This window comes from Oryctolagus cuniculus, chromosome 14 (assembly GCF_051225735.1).
Source record: "Oryctolagus cuniculus isolate XC-2025 breed Fujian yellow rabbit chromosome 14, ASM5122573v1, whole genome shotgun sequence".
Lineage (NCBI taxonomy): Eukaryota > Metazoa > Chordata > Mammalia > Lagomorpha > Leporidae > Oryctolagus > Oryctolagus cuniculus.
The window spans coordinates 85,798,158-85,819,594 of record NC_142880.1 but is presented as its reverse complement, the minus strand read 5'-3'; the positions used below and the strand labels follow the sequence as shown (position 1 = coordinate 85,819,594).

The following is a 21,437-nucleotide window of genomic DNA, read 5'->3' as shown; positions in this document are numbered from 1 at the left end:
TCAAACAAAAATGTGCACAATCCAAAAAGACCTGAGTAAGTTCTTCCTCCCACTCTTGTTTCCAAATTCCATTCAGGTTGGGAACTTATTTGAACACTTTTCATTTTGAAATATGAAAAGGTGGATGCATCCAGCCTCTTTCTGCCTACGGTAGACAAAGATAAGCATCTCTCCACCAAGGTGCAGGATTATGTTACCCTTCTGGAATCCTGGTAGCCAATTCAAGTTGTTTTTGAAGCACAATGCTACCCATGAGGCCGAAACCAAAAGAACCAGACATTCCAGATTGACTCAAATAATTCCATTTTTTAAATGTAATGTTCTGGCACCTCTCTGATTTCCATATTTGTTCCAGTTTTCATCACACCCTGTGATACTGCATGGCAAGATTGAGAACAAAATGCTTCTTTGTTAACTCAGCTGCCTTCCTACCTTGTAGCTGTCAGGTGTAGAGCACTGTCTGTCAGGAATTAGAGGAAAGCAAAATTTCCACTCAGGAACTTAATTCTCTTTCAACAGTTATAAAGAGAGGAAAAACTGCTATGTGGCTTACTGGAGAGGGTGGTGGTGGTGGTGGGGGAGTTTTAGACAAAACCAAAGGTAGGAAATTCTCAGTGAAAACTATAGATCTTTGATGAACTTTTCATTTCTGCATTATAAGGGAATGACCAAAAGTCAAAAATAAAACTTTCTTTTTTCAGTGCATCTGATCCAAGTATTTAGCAGGGAAAGAAAACGACATTACTAACTATTGAGCCATGTGACTCTCAAATACATAGAAACTTGGCTTTAAAGGCAAATTATGATGCTTCTAGAAACCCCAAGATAGGAAGGTTAAATCCTTTTCTTTGGAACTACTTGGAAATATTCACAGCTTAGAGCCAGAATGTTCATCCTACAGTCCATGCAGCATAGCTGTGTTGTCTCTGACTCCACAAGACACGTTTCCAACTGAACTGGAAAAGTGCTCTCTTGTACTGCGTCTAGTCTGTGTAGGCCAGACTTTATCAGCTTTTGGTACTCTGTGTGATAATTATCCCTTGCCAAACACGCTTGTCTGAATTATTCCATAAAACACACTTGATAAATGGGTTTATCAAGACCATTATGTCTTGAAGAACTTAAATTAGTCCCAGATGACTTTCTTTTCAGTTAAATAAATTTAAATAAAATGTAAAAGTAAACATATTTCCAACTCAGAGTTCCATTTCAACCACGGAAGCACACATTCTGGCATGAAGTCCTGTATCTATTTTTGACATTTATGACTTCGTGTTTGTTGGAAACAAACAAGATCTCAGGTGGCTGTATCTATTTTTTATATTTATGACTCTTTTGTATTTATTGGAAACAAACAAGTTCTCGATTTTCTATCTGTAAGATAAAATAGGAACAGCTGCTTCATAAGAATCTTAGGATGATTAAATAAGAGAGTAGACATAAAGCACCAGGCACATCACAAATGTTCCATAAATGTTATGACTCAATTCCTTTAGCTCTGTAGAAGATGTACATGGACTTGGCGAGATGCTTTGAGTATATTAATTCTTATCTGTTTTCAAATTAACATATTTATCTTTTCTTGTAAAATAATGGATTTCAACAGCAATTCAGAGCTTTTTAATGTGTATCAGTTAACTTTTAAAGTTTCAGGCTCTTTCTGGTTTGCTTTTAAGGCCCTCTGCCTGTCTGATTGTACTCCACACCTCTCCTCTTTTATGCCCAGGACACCAGCCTGACAGAACCCTTTGCTGTCCTTCTACACTCTCCACAGTTTCTTGTATCATGTTTCCCTGTCTAGAAAAACCTCTTTATCGCTTCCCTTCATTCTGATCTCACTCTTCTTTTGAGACCCTGTGCAAACATCTTTCCTTCTACACAGTTGCTTCTGATTCTCTTGACCCCAAAACAATCTACCCCTCACAGTCGTTCTTTGAGTATTTTTTAATTGTAATTTTATGCTTCGAGTGGGGTTAGGTTTGCAGAAAAGTTGCAACCACTGCACAGAGAATTCCCACATACTCCTCAGTTAGTTTCCCTTAACATTCACATCTTATAATATTATGGCGCCTACGCCACAACTAAAAACCTAATATGGGTATTTACATTGAGTATTTTAAACTTATATGGTAACTGGCTTTAGATTCCTTGAAGTCAGGCCATGTGGCCCCTGACCTACTAATTTCTATGAATGTTCAAAGTCTGTGTTTACCACTGAGTACCAAATGGGCACTAGAAAATGTTTGTTGAATCAAGGAATAATTGTTTTCATTGCTTTGACTGCCTACCTCAACAAAACCCATCAGATTTTTGTTTACGTAAACTCTTTATTACAGTAGAGAAGACATTCAGAAAAATGTGATCATAAATGGAGGGCTCAGTTAATTTTCACAAAGTAAATGTGCTCATGTCGCTATCACCCAGATCTTCAAATAGGTATTTCCTGCACCCCAGAAGCTCCCCATGGACCCTTTCTGGTACCTGGTGTCCTCCACCATGGCTTCTTATATTCCCTTCAGTTTTCTTTTAATAGGGGGACAAAATGTCATAGCTTATGCTTATAGTGTGATCCACTTTTATACTGTTACATCCACGCTAGGTGGCTTGAATCTTTTTACTAAAAAACTCAAGGCTTGATTAAAGGAAGTACAAGCAGTAGATTTCCCAACAGTCAAACAATGTCCATTGTTTTTGTAGTTTATAAAGTGTCTGCATTAGGCCTTAGCTGATGGTTGGGTGTACCCAATCTGGACTGAGGGACAATTCCAATTCTGACAACATCAGTCAAGCCACTGTAGGAAGCAGGACATAAACCATTTTCATTTTTGTTCCCTTAGAAACACATGGAACAAAATAAAGTTTTGCCAAATGGAAATACACAAAACCACTTGGGGAATAGATGTTATTTTTAAGCTTCTAAGAGGCTATCACAAATAACTGGGAGGAGAGTGGAAAGAATTCAAAACGCAGGTGACCTTTTAACAGTCAGAACACAGCAGGGTCAGCAATGCCTAGAGAATGTTGTCGGAGGAAGGGATGCTGAGAGCACAGGCCTGGAGGGACTGACCTCACTGGACATGATGAGACGGGAGTTGGCTTTTTCCCCATCCTGTGTGAGCTGGACAGCAACAAGGAAACCGTCCTCCAAAAATGGAAGCATGGAGAATCCATGGGTATTTTGAAATGAGCACCTGGGGAGAACTGGGAGCTGGTGTGTTTGCTGCTGGCAGCCAGGTCTGGGGTGTTGCCCTCAGAGGGCTGGGTCTCCTGCAAGAGCAACCCCCCTGTGGAGACACGGTGATCTGCCTTCCTTCCAGGTGGAGAGTGTGTGTGTGTGGGGGGAGGCAGTGGGCCAGAAGGAGGTGACCACTGCATTGTCGTAGAGGGAGCTGCTCTGCAAAGGGGTTGGGGGAACAGCAGGCGCCTCTTCTGGTTCTCTCTGGTGGCAGAGAGAGCCACCATGACCAGCCTCTCCCTCCTGACATTATGTCAGTGCTTTACTGCTACGTCTCACATGCGTCAGGAATGGAGAGCTGCCTTGCAAAGAACACATCAATTACACGAAACTGCCTGCTTTGTGCTGTGACCTGCAACCAGGATGCAGCATGTGGCCATCTGGTCAACGGAGCTTTCCTCACAGAAACACACAATACTGAAAACTGGCTTGGCTGGAGAGTCTGGGTCACATTTTGTCTGATAAAAGTAAGTTGCCAGGCAGCAAAGAGGGTGATGCTGTTCCTGCTCACTCCCTGGTTGGACAGTGATCTCCCAGCGCTGACAGTCACTCTTAGCAGAGTCACGTGGCCTTCGCTAACCGCACCAACTATGGTAGAGTGTGTGAGATCTTCCAGACAAAGGCCCTGGGAGGCTGATCTATTCTCAAACCACCAGCCTTTCTTCCACCATTCCCTTCCAGTGTCACAACTATCAAACAGGGTGATCTGCAAGAGATAAAAGAGGAGGCCTAGGCAGGAGCTCACAGACGGTTTTGATGGCTCAGGACTCTGCTTATCCCAGAAATCTGGCATCTTACAGAAACTCTGTGCTGCTCTTACAGGAAGTGGGGGCGAAGACTCCTTACAGAAAAGGGCCAGAGCACGGCAGGGCAGAAAATGCACTGCGTGGTGCTACCGTTTCCTCCCTTAGGCCCAGTGCTTTCTCCTGTACTTCTCCCATCTTTTAGGAAAAGGGACAAGGACGATTTCCCCCAGAACACTGGAGGCTGTGACTAAGAGAATTAAAACTAAGTGCTCAATATCAGTGTTCCCAGATTCATCGGCACTTATCTTCATGAGGACAGATGCTGGCTTCCCCTCTTTTCTGACTCTATCCCCATGGCAAAGGCACAAAAACTCACCCTGCAGGCAGGCAATCTCCACCCTTGCTCCCCACCATCAGCAAGGCAGAACATCACACTTTCAAGGTGTGGTCTCTCAGCCTATGCCCCATCATGTCTCATGAACCATTAAACCTGGGCAAGCGTGGGGAAGCGTGGAGGTTTGGCCATGTGCTAGCAAAAACCTAGAGACATCTCCGGTTTCCACGAAGGGAAACGTCTAAGTATCTGATGCCATCTCCACTAAAGGGACTCTTTGGGAGCTTTTAAAGGGAAGCTATGTGCAATACTGCTGCTACAATACTAAGCTAAAAAGGTAGGACACAAGGTGACATATTTATAAAACGACTGTAGCTAAGCAATGTGAAAAACCTGAAAGACAGCCGCAAAGAAACGCGGGCGGGAGGCTGGAAGGAAGTGCGTCAGAATGAAGAGGTAGACAGCCTGGAGGCTCAGACATTTAAGAGGGCATGTCCTGTGTTTCCAACTCCGAAAAAGGGGGAGAAAACCTCGATGCTGCGCACTTAACCAGCCAGCAGTAGCACTAAACAATGCAGGCCCCGGGCCGGGCGCCGGGGAGCGAGGTCCCGGGGGAGCCTCCCCGACCCAGGCCCCAGCGTGGCCGGGCGCAGCGGAGCAGAGATGACGTCACCCTATGCAAACCACAAAGCGCTAATTAACGACGACGTCGGGACAAATCCCTGAGCAGACTTCCGGTCGGGGTGAGAGGCGAGGGTGCCCCAGACGACACCGCGCTCCCAGACGCCGAGGCGGAGCCGGCGACCGCCGCTCACGCCCCGCCCCGCCCCTCCCCCGAGAGGGTCCCGGAGCCGCGCGTGGCACGCGGGGCGCATGCGCAGCAGCGTGCAGGCCGGGCTCGCGGCAGCCCCCAGCAGGCCGCTGTCTGTCCGCTCTCGGCGCAGGTTTCTTAATGCACTGGCCGAGGTCGCGCCGCGCCCAGCCGTGCTCTGAAAGGTCACAGTCACTGCGGTGGTGAGGCAGTTGTTTGGCTGAGACGTAGTCTAATACCAGAGTCGAAATGGGTAAATCAGGTCCTGGCCCGTCACTGGAAGATCCTTCGAGAGAGGGCGCATTCTTATTAAAAGTATAGGGTTTCACCGCCGCCTGTTGTAACGACGTGGGTGCTACCGCCCCATGTTTATTCATGATCTTCTTTTCCTTAAAATCGTGTTAAGGGTTTCTTCCCGTCGTCAGAGTACCGCAGTCCCGGCTCGGCGGTTCTGTCAGCGGCGGATGGCGGGTGTTGGGGTGCGGTTCCCCACCGGTAGGAGCAGAATAGGGACCAGGAGCCTTTGGTGTACGCAGGCTTCCCCTCACGGCTGTCCTGAGAGAGTTTGCACAAAAGGTGTGCCCTGGAGAAAGTGAGAACATCACTCGGGTTGTCTGAGATGTCAAAGGATACTGGGCAGTGACGTTTCCTCAGGTCCGCTGAGAATTATTTCTGGGTGAAGCCAGACAGGTTTTAGGTGCAAGTAGGAACAAGAACATATTTCGTGCGAGGCCCCTGGGTCCGGCTCGGGAGGAGAAGCCACGGAGGAGCCTTTGGAGTGAGGGGTACCCCCACCTTGCCTTCGTGGCCTTGCTCGTGTCAGATTCTTCCTCCAGCTTAGCTTCCCGGTCAGTCCTGACGAAAGAGCTCCCACTTGAGTGCTTGCTGGTCAGCCTCCCCACTCTTGTCTGGCAGCTCAGGCAGATGCTGAGCAGGGCGCCACAGAGGCCCCAGCCCAGAGGGAAAGTACCTGGAGCCTGGAGGTGAAAGGAGATAAAGCCCAGTCTGGGTGCAGGTGGGCAGAACTGCTGCTTCTCCAGAGCCTGCAACACGGACTACCCTGCGCATGGAGCCTTGGCCCAGCCTTTTCCTTTTCTTTTTTCCTTTCTCTTAGAAAACAAAGGCCTCATCAGGGTTGTTTTATGAACTTCACCAGTACAGTAAGTGCTACAGCATGTTAGATCGCCTTGGCAGGGAGAAGGGCCTTTTATCTGCTTTTGATCAAGGCTGGAGTCTCAGGCCTTTAAATCTTTGGAGCTCACAGCCATGGTTCCACACTAGCTGCTACTGATTCTACAACTCTTGTTCTCTCTTACTTGTATTTCTTTGGCTCAAGGGGCTGGGTGTGGGGAGAAGGGGTTCCTAAGCCCTCAGCAGCAGCTTGATTCCCTGTGACCTGTTTGGAGCTCATGGTAACCAGAGTCAACAACGAACGGGGTTTAGGAAAAACAGCAGCAGGTCTATGTGGTTCAGAAAAGCTCACCCAGTTCCAAGACAAGGCAGGAACAGATAGGGCTGTTTGGAAGCTGCTCAAATCAGAGTTTCTCAAACTGGGATCATCATTGCAATCACCCCGGCCACTTAAGAATGCAGAGTCCTAGGGTTGATAGATATCTGTGTTTTTCAAAGATATTGGGTGATTCTGACATTAGCCAGAGCAAAGCCACTGGCCTGTGGCTTGGCTACCTCAAATCAGGAGCAAAACTCAGTTTAGGCAACACAGTGGGGCTGCTGATAAGAGCTTCTCAGATTCTGGAATGTATTTGGCCTAGTTTCCCAAAAATTCCATCTGCTGGGTCACTCCCCAAGTACCCACAGCAGCCACAGTTGGGCCAGGCTGAAACCAGGAGCTTCATATTCCATTAGGATCTCTCATGTGGGGGGCAGGGGCCCAAGCATTGGAGTTATCACCTGCCGCCTCCCAGGATGCATAAACAGGAAGCTGGATCAGAAGTGGAGGAGCCAGGACTTCAACAGGTACTTTGATGTGAGCTATGGGTATCCCACGCTGCGGTTTAACCTACTGTGCCACCTACCTGCCCCAAATCTTACATATTTGAATTTGATAGTTCAGAGGATAAAAACTTCGTAGGTCCATGCCATCTTAATATCAGCCTGAGGATTAGGTAGGAGCATAATAAACCAAGGTAATGGACATAGAGTATGATTTGGGCCCTGAATCACATTTTAATAAATAGCTATTCATTGCTTTCCAGAATCATTTAAAAGGAAACCAATGTAATTTTGCTAGCATGACCCTCACATTTTAGCACTGTCTCAAAGTGCTCACCAACTTGGTTTGAGAAGATTGGCAATGACCTGGAAACTGTGTCACCCTTGCGATCCGGACTTGAGGGCCCAGAGAGGGAAGAGTAAAGGAAATGACAAAGCACCCTTTGGAGGATGATGACAGAAACCTACGTATGAGAATAATCACACCTTGGGGATTTTGGAGGGTCTGCAAGCACTACTGATTACTCACCAGTTGTAAGATCTCCCAGCATTAATCCATCTTGGCACTGGGAAAGACATTACCAAATGACTGCACTGCCTGCTGGCTTCTTCCAAACTCCTGGCTGGAAAAGCAAATGAGTGAATATTCACTCTGGAAGATGGAATTGTTTCCTGTAGACTTATTCTACCTCATGGAAGTCCTTCAGGCAAGTAAACCGGGATTTGAAATTTTATTTTTCTGTTGACCACATTCCAACAAATTCTGAAGCATTTGAGTCCTATCATGGAAGCAGTTTCCTTAAGGTTTAACCAGACATAGGTCAGTAACCACCAAGGCCGTTTCCTAGCCTGTAGTAATTTTAGATCACCATGCAAATGCCAAATCTTGCCCCGATTATATTGGCCAAGAAAAGAAAACTGCTTGGTTCTTGAAGGTGTTTTAACATTTTTAGGTCAATATTTAACGTGCTTCCAGCACATAAGGTGGTTGGAGAAAAGTACACTTGCAAACAAAACAAAATAAAACATCCCCCCCTATTGGCAGGATAAGTCTTACTCACCGACAGTAAGGAAAATGCAGACTAGAAGGCAAAGAGAGCTGGCATTCAGCTGCTGGCAGACTTCCTTGGCCACCACAGATTTTGGAAGCTGTCTCTTCTTCAGGCAGTTCTTGATGGGATTGTCAGGAGGGAAAAAGAAAGCTCTGTTATTAACCAATTAGCCTCAGGAGACATGGAGTGTTCTGGATATTTCAGGAGAGGAGGCAGAGAAGTGTACCATTCTAGTGCATTATTAATCCTTGCTAGCAAAGCTTTGCTTTGGAGAGAGGAACTAAATACATTATCCATATTATTCCCACAGTGAAAGTTCTCCAGGAGCAACTGGCAGGTCATGGCCATATCAGAATGTCATCATGTCATCAGGAACACGATGAACTCCCAGTCCAGAAGGTCAAGAAAATGTCATATAACCAGCCCTCGAAGAGTCACATTTAATACTCATATACCCCACAGGGCTGGGAGGAATGTCTTCGCTCCTCATTTTACCGGGTGGCCAATGGACTGCGGGCTTGGTGAAGAGCTGTCTTCCCTGTGATTCAGAAGACTGGGGACCAGAGGCAGAGTCCTAGACAGAGGTTGCACTTAAAGTCTCTTTAGTTATCTGCAAGTCTGAACTTCCAAGTCTTCTTCATGGATAAGACATGAGCCTCTGCAAATGAGACGGAATATCTATGGCCCAAGTCACAAATTCTTGTCATTAAATCTGGATGCCTGTGTTTAAAGTGCTTACAAGAAGACAAGTATTTGGACTGTTGGCTGCGGGTTATAGTGAATTGGCACAGGCCAAGTCAGATGGAGCACAACACTGCAGCTTCCACCTACTCCACACCTTTGCTCCAATGGCCATTCTATCTCAGTGCCTAAGAATGAAGTCCACAGAAATCAGGTACAGGACAAGGACTACAGGTAGGAAAAGTACAGAACAGAGTCAGGTTTATGAGAAGGAGGAGAAAATTCTGAAAACATGGAATTGGATTTGGCAGGAAGATCTTTGAGAAGAGCTAAAGAGCATTTGGGCTGGCTGGCAGTGATGAGGGGAGGAAGGGCTGCGCAGCTGAGCACTGAACAAGGGCACCAGGTCTAAAAGGATACAAGTCATATCGTAGCATAGATCTGATATTTATTATTTGATATTATGACAGTTTTTCTTGCAGGTTCAGTAGGATGTTTTGTTCAAAGAAAATCAAAGTATTATCACAATTTTCTGACTCATGTAGGAAAATGAGAGAAATGGGTCCCTCTTCAATTCATGTAAAGACACTTTATGGGCTAGAACATGTCTGAGGGAAAAAATACAGTACTCAAAAGTCATTTCATGCAATTTAAAATGGTAGAACCAACGATTCACCCCAATGAAGAATCTTCTGTGTGGTTCTTATCCCTATCAATATTATGGTTTAAGTAGAGGCTTTGAAGATTAGTATTTTTATGTGGGGGACAAGATAAATGGGAATGAATTTTTCTTTTTGTACTAACCTGTATCAGAACACAAGTACTAGGGCCAGCGCTGTGGCACAGTGGGTTAAAGCCCTGGCCTGCAGCGCTGGTATCCCATATAGGTGCTGATTCAAGTCCTGGCTGCTCCACTTCTGATCCAGTCCTCTGCTATGGCTTGGGAAAGCAGCAGAGGATGGCCCAAGTCCTTGGGCTCCTGCACCTGCATGGGAGACCCAAAACAATCTCCTGGCTTCGGATCAGCTCAGTTCTGGCTGTTGCGGTCATTTGGGGGAGGGAACCAGTAGATGAAAGACCTCTTTTTCTCTGCCTCTGCCTCTCTGTAACTCTGGCTTTCAAATAAATAAGATAAACCTTAAAAGAAAAAAAAATAACATGAGTAATTAATGTTCTGAAAATTCCCAAGGGGTTTCTGTTGCAATCCTATCTTGTTGCAATACTCTCAGTAAGGACTGATACCATTTGCCTGTGACTGCTGAATGGGATTTGAAAGTGCCACTAGGTGAGTGGGAAAAAGTTACTATTCAAGTCAAAACTCCTTGGTTTGCAGGTGAAATTCTTGATGTACTTCAAAAGTATTATTCAAAGTAAGTTAAAAGCAGATTTGACTTTCAACTGTGACAGCTCAGGGAATAAAGAGCCTCTAATAAAATTCTTCCAATTTCTTATTTTCTTTCCTATATCCTTGGGCAAAAAATGTTTAAGAAAATGAGTTGAGTTTAAGGAAAATGAACCCATAGTTTCAAGGGTAAAAAAAAATCCACCAATCTTTCTTGTAAATACAGTTGTCTTGCCAAAAAGAGACATCTAGAAGATTACGTGTGGAGAAACAAACATGCTCATTTTAATGTTATACTTGGGGTGGGGGAGCATTTCACTGATTAGCTTTTTGCATAACTAGTTTGCTATGTTCTAACTTTGAGGCATTTCTCATACAATGATGGCTATGGGGAGGATATATTCAAACACCTGTATAAATCACTCATTGTTTTAGTGAACCTAAATAAGTGACTCACTTAGCCTTGAAGAACTAGAAAGCCTGAGATCATGAGGTACATTTCCCCATCATGTAAACACTGCTTTCAGGCAGGAGGTAGTAGGCAATGCTGGGAATTGAGGACACGCTGTCCTATTTGTCTTTTGGCTGCTCAGGTTGATTACATAGCTGTACTTGACTTTCGGGCACTTTCTGTGAAACATTCTGCATATCAACAACACTGTGAAATTACCTAGGAGTTCAAGTACATAAATGGAGACATAAGGGAAATTGACTCTTGGTTGAGAAGAAAAATTAAGTCTATTCTGCCATTTTAGATTCTCATATTCTTTTTTTTTTTTTTTTTTTTTGACAGGCAGAGTGGACAGTGAGAGAGAGAGAGAGAGAGAGAAAGGTCTTCCTTTGCCGTTGGTTCACCCTCCAATGGCCGCCGCGGCCAGCGCGATGCGACCGGCGCACCGCGCTGATCCGATGGCAGGAGCCAGGAGCCAGGTGCTTCTCCTGGTCTCCCATGGGGTGCAGGGCCCAAGCACCTGGGCCATCCTCCACTGCACTCCCTGGCCACAGCAGAGAGCTGGCCTGGAAGAGGGGCAACCGGGACAGAATCCGGCGCCCCGACCGGGACTAGAACCCGGTGTGCCGGCGCCGCTAGGCGGAGGATTAGCCTAGTGAGCCGCGGCGCCGGCCTTCTCATATTCTTTCCATGTTTTTCATTCTTTGGCTTTCAGCTTTAGGGCAGCATCCATCTAAGTGATCAGTCGGGGGAGCACATTAAGACACAGAAACAACTCATTCCTGGACCCCGGGCCCAGATCTAGGGACTTGTCACTTCTGAGGCCTGGGAAACTGATTCTGACAAAATTCCTGGACCCTCGCAGTCCTCCAGGGTGAATCTGAAGCCCATTAATATATTTATTCATTTATTTGGAGTGTAAAGTCTCTGGGTCTTCCAGTATTTCCCTCCCTCTGTCTCCTCCCTCTCCGTCCTCTTCCATCCCTCCTTCTCCTCCTTTCTCCCTCTCTCCTTCCTCTGCACATGAATACATTTATGATCTTGTATTCTGTGTTGTTTCTCTTCTGGTGAGTAGGCATGGATAGGCAGGGGAGAGACTGATTCTCAATTCAGTATCGAACCATGAACAAAGCAGAGATTAGCTTATTTTGAAGCTTACCTAGAGCTTAAAATATTTGAAACTGCAAATCTGCAAAACCTTGCATTACATGAAAACTTTTAAAGATTTTTGTTTTTAAATTTTTAAATATTTAATTAATTATTTATTTTTATTTATTTGACAGGTAGAGTTGTAGACAATGAGAGACAGAGAGAAAGGTCTTCCTTCCATTGGTTCACCCCCCCAAATGGCCTCTAAGGAGCCAGGTGCTTCCTCCTGGTTTCCCATGCGGGTGCAGGGCCCAAGCACTTGGGCCATCCTTCACTGCCTTCCTGGGCCACAGCAGAAAGCTGGACTGGAAGAGAAGCACCCAGGACTAGAACTGGTGCCCACATGGGATGCCGGTGCTGCAGGCGGAGGATTAACCAAGTGAGCCATAGTACATGAATATATTGATTTTTTTAAAAAAGTTGTGTATACTCTATCATACAGCTATCATTGTTTGCATCCTAATAAATTGGAATTTGTAGCTGTCTCTAAATATAAACTTGATTCTCAGTAAGTAAGATAGTTGGAATTTAAAAAATTCTGTGAAATGTCTAAAACAAGACTAAGGTTGCATATCCTAAGGTTGCATAAATTCAGGATTTTAAAAATATTATAAATGCTTGGATTAATTCTTGCCTGCTAATTGGCTTTTCTTATACTAATCTTTTTTTTTTTTTTTTTTTTGACAGATAGAGTTAAACAGTGAGAGAGAGAGAGACAGAGAGAAAGGTCTTCTTTCCGTTGATTCACCCCCCCCAAATGGCCACCACAGCTGGAACGCTGTGCCAATCTGAAGCCAGGAGCCAGGTGCTTCCTCCTGGTCTCCCATGCGGGTGCAGGGCCCAAGCACTTGGGCCATCCTCCACTGCACTCCCAGGCCACAGCAGAGAGCTGGACTGGAAGAGGAGCCACCAGGACTAGAACCCGGCGCCCATATGAGATGCCGGTGCCGCAGGCGGAGGATTAACCAGGTGAGCCACGGTGCCGGCCCCTATTATACTAATCTTTCAAGTAATACACATAGTGTACAATTTCTGATAATCTCATTTCTAGTAATTTACTTACACCCTACACCTCCTGGTTACATGGCATACTGCCTAAAAGCAACTGTTATTAAAATACTGCCTTTACAGACTTTTCACTGAAGTTGTATCTACTTGATATTCTGAATCAAGCATTCTTGATCCATTCATGAAACTGGATTTGAAAAAAAATCTATTTAGGTAGCTCTAAAATGTCCATGAGGGCTGTGTGTGTGTTCTCCACGGTCCCTGCCTGCAGCTCTGCCTGTGGCCTCTGGATGGAGGGCTGTGTGTGGGGGGGCTCCTGGGAATTCCTTCTTGGTTTACCACTGTGGTGATTCCACGGCAGCTGCTTTCCCAGGCCTCGAGGCTTCCAACCTTGGGGTGATGTGCAGTTTCACTCCCTTGTCTAGCCCATCATGACTTCCTGTTCTTTTCCTATAATGTTTTTCAGATCCACTTCTTCCTGTTGCCTTCCCAAGCCTGTTTCTGGTCCAGGCTCTAATTACCTCACACACACCTGCACTCTCCTAATATTCTCTTTCCTGTCTACAACTCTTCCTGATTTTTTTTTTTTCGCTTTCTCTCCACACAGAATCCTCTTCCTTGAGCATCATTCCCATCTCACTGCTCTTCCAGCAGCTCCCAGTTGCATCAAATCTAAGCTCCAAGTCCTCTGCTGCAAAGCCCCTCTCACTGCCCAGCCCACCTATCTCCTTTCCAGCTGGACTCCACGCCGGCCAAGCAAATGTCTGACACTATGTCTATACAATGCTATCACATCTGGTTAATCCAGTCAACTCTGTCACATCTTCAGTTAATCATCTGGATGTTTTGTCTACAAGATGCCAAACATCTGGATTGACTGAAGAAATTCACTACATTGATGGAGCTTTCCTTTTTTTTTTTTAAGCTGAATTGGCCAGATGTTTTGGCATCATGTAGACACATTGCTGTCTCCTCCATCTGTCTTAATAGCTTGTCTGCACAACCTGCTGTCCACCTGGAGCATGACCTGTCTCCTCAGTGCCATGTTCTCCTTTCCTGCCAAATTACAGTCAAAACTCCTTCTGCTGTGAAACAGCTCTACGTTAATCGCACTAGACCCAGCTCTTGGTTTATCCTGGCATTTACAAAGTATATATATATATAAAATTCCTGGCCCCTCCAAACAGAAGTCACTGTTTTTATTTTGGGACACTGTCTTCTTCATCTAACCATTATATCTATATATATTTTTTTGGGGGGGGAGGAGGGAAAGAGTTTATTGGGGGAAACCCGACAGACTGGAGGGAAGGGGTGAAGAAGGAAAAGAGAGAAGGAGGTACCCATTGTATTATAAACTCTACAGCTCAGTAAAAGGTGTATCATAAAAACAATCTGGGTAGTGTAGTGAGGAGCTCAATAGTCCAGGGATCAAGGCCGGAAGTCCTAGGAATTTACTCTTGTTTATATTCTAGCTCCTCTACTTACTGTGTGGCCCGGCAAATAATTTAACTTCTTCAAGCCTTAAGTCTCTTTCTCATTTGTGAACTGGAGATGAGAATAGAGTGTCCTTCATAGCTCGGCTTATATGTCAGAAGAGTGAGTGTCTGACATAAAACAAGGATCCATTAAGTGCTAAAACGCATCATGATCGGGGTTTAACCTTTGGTTTTCTTGTCTGTTCTTTCCTTTGACTGTGACAGCACCTTGCTAGGTAGGTAAGGCAGCTGTTATCGTCACCACCAGAGAGGAGTTACATCAGCTGCAGGTCTGAAGCCTTTAGCCTCGTTTTCTATAGATTCTATGTTGGCCCTCATTTCTTTCTGGACTCAGGAATTGAAATGTTGCTTTCTTGGGCCGGCGCCGCGGCTCACTAGGCTAATCCTCCGCCTAGCGGCGCCGGCACACCGGGTTCTAGTCCCGGTTGGGGCGCCGGATTCTGTCCCGGTTGCCCCTCTTCCAGGCCAGCTCTCTGCTGTGGCCAGGGAGTGCAGTGGAGGATGGCCCAGGTGCTTGGGCCCTGCACCCCAGGGGAGACCAGGAAAAGCACCTGGCTCCTGGCTCCTGCCATCGGATCAGCGCGGTGCGCCGGCCGAAGTAATATAGGTAGAAGTATATTTTTCTGTGGATCAGTGTTTCCCCAAAACTGGTCTGTGGGTCCTTGTCCATCAGTGACAAAGTGTTAAGAAAAGAACAGTGTGGTGAAGTTTTCCTGACGCTACCTTTATCTCATTATTAACTGAGGTTGATGGCCTTCCTTTTAGTGTAAACTAAAAATGTTCTGTTTATGAAACAGTGATGATACCCTGCTACAATTACACACTAGCCCTATATTGGATACCCAGGTTTTTTTTCTTTTTGAAATATCATTATTTATTCATTAATTTAATAAAAATTTACTGTCTCCTATTTTTTAGTTATGGTTCTCTGGCACTACGACAAGATAGAATAAAACTGACAGAAATCCTGGCCTTCTTCAAGGGCAGGAGAGGGATGATAAATAGATGAGTAATAAATGAGTAATTAGCTTCTCTAAGGCTCAGTTTCTTCATCTGTAAACTGGATAACAGGAGTCCCTATGTCGTGGGGCTGCTTGTAAGAATTAAACAAGCTAATAGAGGGGTCAATAGTCCTATTGAATACATATGAGCAGGGACGGAGAGACTGAGTGTGTGGGGAGGAGTACTTTGTACTATTAAAAGTGATCACTTTCGATCTCATTGAGAAGGTGCTGTTTGAGCAGAGATCTGAAGCACTGAGGAAGTCAATAGGTGCACATCCTGGGGAGGTGTATTCCAGCCAGAGGGAATGGCCAGTGCAAGGGCCCTGAGATGCTTCACTCCTAGAGTAGGAAGGACAGTGTGGCTGGTGAAGACTAAGTGACGGAGAGGGTAGTGAGAGATGAGGTCAGAGCGACTGAGGGGAAGGAGTGGCAATGACATAGAATCTTGTAAGCCACGGTAAGGACATGGCCTTTCTCTGAATTAAATGAGGAGTCATTGAAAGCTATTAAATAGAGAAGTATAACATTGTGACTTGAGTTGGCTCTTGTGTTCATAAAAAGATCACTGGAAACAAAGGGGAAAGCAAGGAGACTAGTTTTGGTGCTGCTCTAGTAGGTCACTCGAAAGTTGTTGGTCCCTTTCATTAGGATGGTACCAGTGAACAGTGGTGAAATTTTGGATGTGACTTAAAGGTAGAGCCAACAGAATATCATAATGGGCCAGATGGGTTAGGCTGAGATAGGAATCTAAGCTGTTTGTCCACAGCGAGTGGAGAGATGGCATCGCCAGTACCAGAGATTAGGGAACGGCAGATGCAGCAGGTTTGGTGTGGCAGGGCTAGTCAGTGTAGATGAGAGTTCAGTTCTGGACATGTCAGGTTTAATGGGCAATATGAAATTTCATTCTGAAATAGACCTAGCCCTCATCTAATATTAGGAATAACTTCTACATTAAAAAATCATCCATTGGGAGTTGGCATTATGGCATAATGGGTAAAGCTGCTATCTGCAATGCAGCATCTCATATGGGTACCGGTTTGAGTCTTGACTGCTCCACTTGTGATCCAGTTCCTGCTAATGGCCTGAAAAAGCAACGGAAGATGGTCCAAGTGTTTGGGCTCCTGCCATCCACTTGTTGGACCCTGATGAAGCTCCTGGCTCCTGGCTTCAGCCTGGCTTCAGCAGATGGAAGACCTCTCTTTTTCTGTCTTTCCCTCTCTCCCTGTAACTCTATGAAATAAGTAAATAAATCATTTTAAAAAATAACCTTTGAATTCTTTGGTTGCTTGTGAGATAGTATTTATTCTTAATCATTGCATTCATTTACACCAATTAATATAGTATTACTATAAAGCTTTAGAAAGGAATACAATGGTAACATTCTTCTTATCCTAAATAATGTATTTCCTTAAAAATTGTAAATTATGGGGCTGGCGCTGTTGTGCAGCAGGTTAAAACCCTGACCTGAAGTGCTGGCATCCCATATGGGTGCCAGTTCTAGTTCTGGCTGCTCTGTTCTGATCCAGCTCTCTGCTATGGCCTGGGAAAGCAGTAGAAGATGGCCCAAGTCCTACGGCCCTTGCAACCACGTGGGAGACCCAGAGGAAGCTCCTGGCTCCTGGCTTTGGATTGGCTCAGCTCTGGCCGTTGCAGCCATCTGGGGAGTGAACCAGCGGATGGAAGACCTCTCTCTCTGTCTCTACCTCTCTCTCTAGCTCTTTGAAATAAATAAAAATAAATCTTTTAAAAAATTGTAAATTATGGAACAACTTACACATTCCACACAATAAAGAGAAGGAAACTCACAAATAATAAATTTACCCATAACTGTTAGTTAAACATATCCTTTGGTCATTTATTTTTCTATATGTGATACCCTTCATTTCAAATATATTGTTATCTCCAATGGGATTAAATTCAGAACAAAATTGGGAGAGTCACTGAATATTTTTTTTGCTTTCAAAATTATACTGATTATTTTTTTTTTAAAGTGTCAGAACTTTATTAATGCCTATCACTTTTTGGTATCATCAAAATGAGAAGATACTACTTTTCTGAAAGACCACGGACACCTTCTTTTGGATTGGTGCTGTGATAAAGCCTCCAGAAGAGGTTTCTGCTGGTCAACTGACGTGAATTAATCCCATGATCTAATCTGCAGGGATTAATTCCCCCCAGATGCGGAAGAGACCAGACTCCTGTTTGCATTTCATTTAGGACCCCGTCTTTTCAGTTAGGATTTCCCACCCCATGACCCCAAATGCTATATTTTAAAAAAAATAAACAATGAATTTGGGGAACTTGTTATATATAGGGAATTGTTACACGGAACGATTCAAAGAACTATCATTCCATTTCCCTCCTCCCTCCGCTTTTCTGTGCTGGGAGATTCAGATGCTTTTTTGAATTGGACACATGACCAAAGAGAGCGAAAAAAAAGACAAGCAGGAGGATAGATGCGAGGCAAATGTTTTTGGAAAATTTCATCAACAGGGAACTAAAGATTCCCTTTTAAGACTACAAACTGGCCGGCGCCGCGGCTCACTAGGCTAATCCTCCGCCTAGCGGCGCCGGCACACCGGGTTCTAGTCCCGGTTGGGGCGCCGGATTCTGTCCCGGTTGCCCCTCTTCCAGGCCAGCTCTCTGTGGAGGATGGCCCAAGTCCTTGGGCCCTGCACCCTATGGGAGACCAGGATAAGTACCTGGCTCCTGCCATCGGATCAGCGCGGTGCGCCGGCTGCAGCGCACCGGCCGCCACGGCCATTGGAGGGTGAACCAATGGAAAAGGAAGACCTTTCTCTCTGTCTTTCTCTCTCACTGTAAACTCTGCCTGTCCAAAAAAAAAAAAAAAAAAAAAAAGGCCGGCGCAGTGGCTCACTAGGTTAATCCTCCGCCTAGCAGCGCCAGCACACCGGGTTCTAGTCCTGGTTGGGGCACCGGATTCTGTCCCGGTTGCCCCTCTTCCAGGCCAGCTCTCTGCTGTGGCCAGGGAGTGCAGTGGAGGATGGCCCAGGTGCTTGGGCCCTGCACCCCATGGGAGACCAGGAAAAGCACCTGGCTCCTGCCATCAGATCAGCGCGCCGGCCACGGCGGCCATTGGAGGGTGAACCAACGGCAAAAGAAGACCTTTCTCTCTGTCTCTCTCTCTCTCACTGTCCACTCTGCCTGTCAAAAAAAAAAAAAAAAGACTACCAACTAGTTACAAAAGCATAGGATGCACACATTGCTGAAACTTAGAACTTGCCCAAATGGTGGAGCAACCACCTTTATAAATAGAAACGTGCGTGACAACCGTGAGCCTGGCAAAGGGTTACAACCTTTATGTGAATTCCTTAGTGCCAATGTGAGAGCTGTTGGGTAAGATTTTTAGCTCATAATGAAGCAGGATGAAAAAATAACCAGTTGTAAACTGGAGCTACCTTTGGTGGCTTGAAACCTGCTGCAGTGAGGTACTTAACAACATGGAAACCAGCAAGTGCTACAAACCAAGACTTCCCTTTTTAAGGATATGGTTTACTGGCCTATCAGTGAAAGTAAGTCTCCACAGGGATTAATGAAACTCCTCTAAGTACCTGTGACAAAGATACTCAGCTATGGCTCTGGCTAGGGGGATTTTGGGACTAAATGAGTATTTCTATGAACACGGGATTTCTAATACCATTCCAGTAAAGTTTGGGGTTCTCTTATTTCTATGGGAATTCAAATTTCATCAACTCTTCATTAGAAAGGATTTTTCAACTATGTGGTCACTGTTTTTATTTCTTTTCATTGAAGGCTAAAAGCAGAAAGGAGATAAAATATACCTCCTGCTTTCTAGTAGGCAGAACTGGTACTACCTGATAAACCGTTCAGGGTTCTTGGAAGAGGCAGCGTCATAGAGACAGAGAGACATGCTCCTTTTTTGTGAATGACAGTGCTAAAGAATGTAACCCCTCTTAACTTCTCTACACCCCACACATACAAATTGCTTATACTGATACTGTCCTCAATGGTTTCTGACTTCACACCTCCATTTTCTTTCCTGTTATCACCAAGATTAAACAGCATGTTTGGGCAATATTCTGCATCTATCTAACCTTTTCCATACAGGCCACACTGATACAACAGAACAGGTTTATGTACTTCACACGTCAGATCTTATCAAGAAAGTTGGTGTGACAGTTGGATAGACACCCACCAGAGCTTACTGCACTTGTTCTAAAAACAACAGCAGCAAACCACTCATCTCCTCACACTTTTCAATGACCTTGTTCTATGGCGTCCCCATTTTTGGATGCATTACCGACTGTGTGGCCTCAGAGGATGCAGAGAGCTGAGGGCATGTGACATGTACATTTTGATATTACACCATTACAAAATCCTAGAGAGATCTACATTCGCTTAGATCACCTACAGAGAAAAAAGTTGAGGGTTAATTTTAACTCTCACCTTGCCAACAACTTCAACCAAAGTAGGAAAAAAAGCCTAACTTGTCACAAGATGAGGGAAAACGTTGCCAGGAGCTGCTTGCGTCGTTGCTCCCCAGATGTCCAGCTGTCACAGATGATGAGGAAGAACGCTACTGGGCCTCGCTGTCTCAGGATGATATCCCTAGGGCAAGAGAATAAAATTTAAAAAGTGGATTTACTGACATGTTTTCGATTTTGGGTTTTTTTTTCTTTTTTTGCAATTCACCTGGGCTAAACATATTCCTGTGACCTTTCCACAGACTCTCCTATGAGCACATTTAAGTTAATATTTAACAGATAATTTAACTATGTTCTTAAGTTTTTTTTTTTTTTTTTCAAATGAGTGCGTTGTTCAGTGAAGTTCATGGTGATTTTATTATCATGGTGAAATTCTTCTGATAAGATTCTAATCTTATGGAGTTTCAGATCTTTTTCTTTGAGGCTAAACAGGGTGAAAAGCACTCAGCAGAATGAAAACTTTACTTTTGTCATTCACTTACCTTTTTAAACCTACAAATGTTATTCTCTGGCTTGCACCCTGGAGATCTGTGGTCCCTCTGTTCTTTGGAAAATCTTGCACATGTTCAAGGAGGCATGATGCAGAAACCTATGGGTACTTCGACACAAACAGAGTCAGTAGTAAACACATTTCATAATAACCAGCAGACTGTGTGAGTCTGGAAACCAAAATTCTGCTTTGCAATAACAACTTGTGTGGTGAGTGGAAGACAGGCGCACAATGTAAAACACTGGCTTACTTTGGGGTGGCTTTGAGTCTAAGCACCATGCATCAGAGTGGTCTGACAATTTCCCAGAGTGCCTCTGTCCTATCCCTCTCCTCTTTGAAACTTTCTCCTTCCTGCTGCAAAAAAGAAAGGGTTCTTGTAGTGAGTCCTCTGTTCCACCTCAGATTCTAGATATGATCATAAAGGAAAAAAAATCTGAACTATTTTAGGAATATAAAAATGTACACTGAGAAAGATAATTGAGCACTCACTATATGACTTAGCAAATAAAACACTACAAACACAAGTAAAATCCCTCTGGGTATTCCTTCCTCCTCCCCAGAGGTAATCACTGTTTCTATACTTGTACTATATATGTGCACATCCACACATGCTTTAACATTTTTATGAGTGGTTTCCTTTTCTTCACATTAAATTAGATTAATACGTATAGCTCTGATTTATTGCTTTTCACCTCCCTAAAATATTCCACAATATAACTATTCAGCAACTTAGTCATCTGTTCTCTGGTTGATGCTTCAGTGTGTATCTTAGCACATACTTATCTCCTTGAGTGATGTGTAAGAATTTCCTTAGGATTCAGCCCTAGGTTTAAAATTTGTGGATCACTGGATATGTACATTATTTGTACTTTAACTTCACTGGATAACGCCAATCCCCAAAGAGGCTGAACCACCAGCAGGGAGGCTCATTAGTCTAAAAAGTCTGCAGAGTTTAACACGTTTCAGATTCAGTATTCTGGAAGGGAGTGGTGCTGGCCACAGCCAGCAAGGCAAGGATCTGCACTGCTAATGTGTCCTGAAGTGATGCTGCCCCTATAGTGTAGCCTCTGGGATTACATTTTGGAAACACTGCTCTAGAGACAGCCCATTAGATTACTTAATTTTTAAAGATTTTATATTGAATGAGAGAGCTGATGAGCTATTTGTGAAATGGTGGGTGAGGTCTTATTTAGGTGACTAAAATGAGCTTGTGGTACAT

At 44.6% G+C, this 21,437-nt stretch overlaps 2 long non-coding RNA genes across 2 annotated transcripts in view; one reads left to right on the top strand and one right to left on the bottom strand.

The window, feature by feature from the left end:
- Nucleotides 1-1,333: 1,333 nt before the first annotated feature.
- On the bottom strand, nucleotides 1,334-19,910 carry LOC103349635 (uncharacterized). Its single transcript, XR_517807.5, has 4 exons — nucleotides 19,691-19,910; nucleotides 8,141-8,249; nucleotides 7,609-7,702; nucleotides 1,334-6,103 (listed from the first exon to the last, which is right to left on the bottom strand). It is a non-coding gene; the product is annotated as an uncharacterized LOC103349635 (long non-coding RNA).
- LOC127492813 (uncharacterized) overlaps nucleotides 8,294-21,437 on the top strand; it is a 34,714-nt gene continuing 21,570 nt past the window's right edge. Inside the window, exon 1 of the long non-coding RNA XR_016220204.1 lies at nucleotides 8,294-12,723. This is a non-coding gene — a long non-coding RNA (uncharacterized LOC127492813). The remainder of the gene's footprint in view (nucleotides 12,724-21,437) is intronic.